The sequence below is a fragment of the Chinchilla lanigera genome, unplaced genomic scaffold (assembly GCF_000276665.1).
Source record: "Chinchilla lanigera isolate Chin_1 unplaced genomic scaffold, ChiLan1.0 scaffold00105, whole genome shotgun sequence".
In the NCBI taxonomy this organism is placed as follows: Eukaryota; Metazoa; Chordata; class Mammalia; order Rodentia; family Chinchillidae; genus Chinchilla; species Chinchilla lanigera.
Window position 1 is genome coordinate 3,169,464 of NW_004955506.1, and position 6,287 is coordinate 3,175,750.

At 46.7% G+C, this 6,287-nt stretch overlaps 1 pseudogene; it reads left to right on the plus strand.

Annotated features, from left to right (window-relative positions):
* Positions 1-340: 340 nt before the first annotated feature.
* On the plus strand, positions 341-3,181 carry LOC102023825 (annotated as a pseudogene).
* The last annotated feature ends 3,106 nt before the right edge of the window (positions 3,182-6,287 follow it).

Sequence of the window (6,287 nt, forward strand, 5' to 3'; positions counted from 1 at the left end):
CTTTCCTTGCCGAAGTACTTTCCTGCTTCGGAGCCAGCACTGCTGTTTCAGCCTCACAAACATCAGGACAGAGCTCTGGCTGCACGTGGAGCTTTGTGTGGAATAATCACAGCTCCACCAGGACAAAGTCAGTGTTGACCTAAATCCCACGGTCTCCCCTCTGGCCCTGTTTAGAATCACATTTCTGGTCGCTGCGGTGGGCCTGGGATTATATCCTGACTTTGTGAATTGGGGAAGCCAGTGGTACCGCCAGTGTTCTTTGACAGCAGTGTCTGGGTCTGGTGCAAAGTGAATCACTGTTCTGACAAGATGTAATTGAAAGGTGAACTTTTCTTCACACATGTCAAAAACAAAAAAATCCAAGTCTGGATCTCACTCTCCTCACTCAAGATCGGCATCAAGATCTCACTTTCATTCATTTTCGATGTCACGATCCCTAAGCCAATCTGTCTCTCGACCAAGGAAGCGCAGGCTGAGTTCTAGGTCTCATTCCAGATCTTATTCTCCAGCTCATAACAGAGAAAGGAATCACCCCAGAGGGTATGAGAATCGAGATTTCTGAGGTCACAACAGAGGCTACAGGAGGCCCTGTTATTTCCACCGGTGCAACAGAGGCTTCTATCCATGGGATAGACATATAACAGCAGAGGCTGTGGAAACTACCGCTGTAATTGGCAGAACTATTGGGAAGTAAATAGTCCTCATCCGGGCCATTCTCGATCTTGGTCCCCAAGGAGAAGGTCTGCTTCACCAAGGTCCAGGAGCCATTCTAGAAACTCAGATAAGTCATCTTCTGACAGGTCAAGGTGCTCCTCATCCTCTTGTTCTTCCTCCAACCACAGCCGAATTGAATCTTCTAAGCGCAAATCTGCAAAGGAGAAAAAGTGCTCTTCCAAGGATAGCTGGCCATCTCAAGCTGCTGGGGATAACCAGGGAGATGAGGCCAAGGATCAGACATTCTCTGGAGGTGCCTCTCAAGATACAAAAACATCTGAGAGCTCGAGGCCATGGCCAGATGCTCCCACCTACAGCACTGGTTCTGCACCACGGGCCTCAGCAGTTTCTGACCTGAGTCCCCGGGAGCAAAGCCCAGCTCCCAAGAGCCCTCTTCAGTCTGTGGTGGTCAGGCGGCGGTCACCCCGCCCTAGCCCTGTGCCAAAACCTAGCCCTCTGCTTTCCAGCACATCCCAGATGGGCTCATCCCTGCACAGTGGTGCTGGGTACCAGTCTGGGAGCCACCAAAGTCAGTTCGACCATGGCTTTGCGTCTTTGAGTCCGTCCAAAAAATACCCTGTGGGTAAGAGTCCACCAGCCGCTGGCTCCACTTACGGCTCATCTCAGAAGAAGGAGCAGCCTATACAAAGAGGTATCTAGAAGACCAGAAGACGGGGAATGGGAAAGATAAGGAGCAGAAACAGACAAATTCTGGTAAAGAGAAAGTGAAGGAGAAAGGGAGCTTCTCTGACACAGATGCAAAAGTTCAATCGGATTCATCTGCTTCCAAGACTGATACTGAGAAGCCCTTTGGGGCAGTCAGTCACCCAGAAGGTATGAGCTCCATGATGACTTTGAGAGGAAGATAGCAGACTTCCACAAGGAGGAATGGATGATCAAGATAAGGACAAAACTAAGGGAAGGAAGGAATCTGAGTTTGATGATGAACCCAAATTTGTGTCAAAAGTCAGACCTGGGGCAAGTAAAAACCAGGAGGAAGACAAGTCAGGCAAGTGGGAGGGCCTGATGTATGCAGGGAAGGAAAGCAGAGGAAAGCAGGGGAGTTGGAGGAAGAGTCTTTCACTGAGAGATCCAAAAAGGAAGAGCGAGGAGGGGTCACAAGGAGCGAAAGCGGGCACCGGGGGTTTGTGCCCGAGAATTTCCGAGTGACTGCTTACAAGGCAGTGCAGGAGAAAAGATCATCACCTCCCCCCAGGAAGACCTTTGAGAGCCGTGAAAAGCTGGGAGCCAAAGGAGACTTTTCCTCGGGAAAGTCTTCATTTTCCATTACTCGAGAGGCCCAGGTCAATGTACGAATGGACTCATTTGATGAGGACCTCGCACGACCCAGTGGCTTATTGGCTCAGGAACAGAAGCTTTGTCGGGATCTAGTTCATAGCAGCAAAAAGGAACAGGAGTTTCGTTCCATTTTCCAGCACATACAATCGTCTCAGTCTCGGCGTAGCCCTTCAGAATTGTTTGCTTAGTATATAGTGACCATTATTCACCATGTTAAAGAGCATCACTTGGGATCTTCTGGAATGACATTGTACGAACGTTTTACTAAATACCTAAAGAGAGGAGCTGAACAGGAGGCAGCTAAAAACAAGAAAAGCCCAGGGATACGCAGGAGGATAGACATTTCCCCCAGTATATTCAGAAAACATGGTTTGCCTCATGACGAAATGAAAAGTCTTCAGGAACCTGGCTACAAGGCTGAGGGAAAATACAAAGGTGATCCTGTTGATCTTCACCTTGATATTGAACTTCGTAAAAAACATAAGGAGAGAGATCTTAAATGAGGTAAGTCAAGAGAATCAGTGGATTCCCGAGACTCAACCATTCCAGGGAAAGATCAACTGAGAAAACAGAGAAAACACAAAAGGATCAAAGAAGCAGAAGAAGCATTGGAGAACATGAGACTGGCCCAGGTCCTCCTCCTCCTCCTCCTCCTCCCAGTCATCTCACTCCTATAAAGTGGAAGAGTATCCTGAAGAGACAGAGGACAGAGAAGAGAGCACCACAGGCTTTGACAAATCAGGACTGGGGACCAAAGACTTCGTGGGTCCAAGTGAAAGAAGAGGCGGCAGAGCTCGGGAACCTTTCAATTTCCAGCCAGAGGGAGAGGCTGGGGCAGGGGCACCTACTCTGGTAACAACAACAAAAGTAACAATGATTTTCAAAAGCAAAACTGGGAAGAAGAATGGGATCCAGAGTATACACCCAAAAGCAAGAAGTATTACTTGCACCATGACCGAGAAGGCAAAGGCAGTGATAAGTGGTGAGCCACAGCCAAGGCCGAGGAGCCTTCCCCCGGGGTCGGGGCCGGTTCATGTTCTGGAAATCCAGTACCAGCCCCAAATGGGCCCACGACAAGCTCAGTGGGGAGGAAGGGGAGACTGAAGATGATGAGAGTAGAACAGAGAGCCGAGAAGAAAAGGACAATTTACTGACCACGGCTGAGTAGGGGCCACTCTTGATGGGAGCCCTTGGCCAGGAGAGGATAGGCTGGTGAGGAGCTAAGCAGAGGAGCCTCAAGAAGATCCTGAGCATCCCACCCCACCCCACCCCCACCGGCCGTGCAGAACCCTACTGCAGCGGAAAGTGTCCCTGGTGCTGCGCCCACTGGACGGGAGGCCACCACAGAGCCTGGGGTCAGGCCCAGCTCAGCGGGACATGACATGTGGGGCTCTAGCCGTGTTTCTCACTTGTTGTTGGTGTTCGGGGTGGGGGTAGGGGAGGGGAGGGAGAGCGATGCTTGATTTTGGTTTGTTTGCTATTGGAAACCAACAGTTTTGTTTTTAATTTTCATTTCATTTGGAGCTAAGAGGACTAATTTGATGACTTTCAGACTCTTCTCCCTTGACCTGATTTTAAAAGGCCCCTTTTTTCCTTTTCTTTTTTTTTAGACATATGTAGTAATAGCAGAAAGATTTAATTTGGGCAACTTTGGATTCTTAAAAAAGAAAGCAAAGCATGTGAGTGAACACTGAAGTGTTCACCTCCAGTTTTGTATGTTGAGGAGGAGTTTAAGGCCCTTCTGGTCACCCTCTGTTCCCCTGCTCTGTGCAGCCGTGTGTCACGTGGAGTTGCTGCTCACCACTGCCCATGCCCCCCCCCCCCCCCCGCTCCTGTATTTTCTGATTTCTCCCGGGCTGGGCTTCCCATTACGCAGCTCCAATGTCCCAAACTTTCTAGTCCTGCTGCTCCTCAGCAACAGGGGTGGAAACTGGAGGGCAGTTTCTGGTCAGTTTTCTAAGGCACTTCTGAATTCTATTATCTTTACAAATATAAGATGAGAAAATAATTTTTTCAATATTTTTTATTATTCTTTTTATAAAATGAAAGAAACACTTATGATGGATTAAGGAAGGTGGTTATGGCTGGGTGGTTCTTGGGGTTATGTGGGGTTTTTTTCTTGTTATTTTTATCTTTTTAATCTTAAGCTTTAAGTTGAAACATTCTCAGATGTTTGGGGGGAAACATCCTCTTATAGGGGGTCCTTTCACCTTCTGAGGAGGCTGTCCTGAGCAGGTGAATGATATGGCTTCTGTGTGTATGTTCTATGTGAACTGTACCCTCCTCTTCCTTCCAACCTTTGCTTGAGCTGTTGTGCTTTCCCCTTACTTTGCTACATTTCTATAGTTAAGTTGGTTTTACTTGAATGATTCATGTTTAGGGGAAAAAAGAAAAACACTCTTAAAATTTGTTTCAACTCCTCCTGCAAATAAAAACAATAAATGAAATGGTGGGTGTAAAAAAAAAAAATCACATTTCTTTGGTTGTTTGAAAAATATCTTTCTGCGGTTGTTTGGTTTTAGCTGGGCTCCAAGCAGGGCCCACATGAGGTGGGTTGGCAGGTCCTGCGCGTCTCCCTCCGCCTGCTCCCCGGCCACCTGCGACGGGGTGGAGCAAGCAGCCTGGTCCTGTGAAATGTCCCACGTGCCCCGAGTCTTGGTTTCTTCCTGGTGGTGTCCCCTTAGTCCCAGATTTCCTGAAAATGGAAGTTTAGCTCCCAAAGCTTGACTGGATTCAGGCTCTTCGTCTCTTTTTCCCCAGAGTGCCCCATGGGTGAGGGGAGCTGTGTGGTTGCCGGGAGACACACCTGTGACTCTGAAGATCCTTAGTGGGGATGGGGTCATGACCCAAGCTCACCCTGTCGTGCCCTATTGCCCATGCCCCATCTGATGGTCTTATCCATTAATGAACTTTCAAGAAATAACTACTTAATCTGAGAAGCTGAAAAATGGCAATTTTCCTTTTTCTTTGTTTTTTGAAACAGAGTTTTACTATGTTGCCCAGGCTGGCCTCAAACTCCTGGGCTGAAATGATCCTCCTGCCTCATCCTTCTGAGTAACTGGGATTTTGGGTGTGTGCCACTGTGTGTGCCACTGAATATGGTGATTTTTCTAATGGTATCTACCATCCCTTCACAATTCTGCTTAAAACAAAAACAACCAAGCCAGCTATGGTGGTGTACACCTGTCTGCCAACACTGTGGGTGGCTGAGGCAAGAGGGTCTCAAGTTTGAGTCCAGGCTGGTCAGCTTAGTGAGACTTTGTTTCAAAATTTTAAAAAGTGGGAATGACTGGGGAATGTAACTCAGTGTGAAGGTCCTGGATTCAACCCCCAGTACTGCAAACAAACAAACAACAAACAAACCCTCCCTTATCAACTAGACTTATTAAGGTATTCTGAAATACAGTTCAAAAAGGGAAATTCTTAATTCTTTTTTATCATGTGACAATTTTCAAAAGAGATTTGGGGCCAGGGTTATTTCCAAAAAAAGTTTATTTTGTCTGGTTTTCTTTCTCTCTTTAAAATATACTTATATATTTTATATATTCAGTGTGTCTCAATCAGTTTTGTTCACTATTCCTTTTGAAACCTGGCCTGTGATTTCCAACTTTTCCCCTAAAGAATGGCAGTGGGGCGCCTGCCACATCAGAGTCCCCATTCATGTGCCTGGGGTGGGAGCTGGTCACCTCTAACACCGAAAGTCAGTAAAATTTGGAAGAATCTTCAGGAAACAAAATGAGAGGATGGGGATTTAGCTCAGCAGCACAGCGCCTGCCTGGCAAGCACAAGGTCATGAGTTCGATTCCTGGTACCTGAAAAACAACCAAAAAACAAAAAACAAAAAACAAAATCAATACTATACATCAATAGTTGAGAAAGAAACAGGAAAAGAATTCTATTCTTAATAACGGACCAGCCTAACCAAGGAAGTGAGAGATCTCTGCAATGATAGTTACAAAACACTGAAGAGAGACAGTGCAGAAGATGCGAGAAGATGGAAAGCCCACCTGTGTTCATGGACAGAGAGAATTAACTATCCTGGCACAATGACCATACTACCAAGAGTGAGCCACAGTCAGTGCAAGGCCCATCAAAGTCCCAAAGAACATTCTTCACACAACTAGAAAAAAAGCCCTGAAATTCATGTGGAAACAAAAGGTCAGAATACTGTACAGTGGTACCTCAGTTCATGAACTAGATTCTCTCCATGATTCTGGTCATAACCCAAAATGGACAAGAACCAAATAAAATTTCCTCTCATGGTTAACACTGAA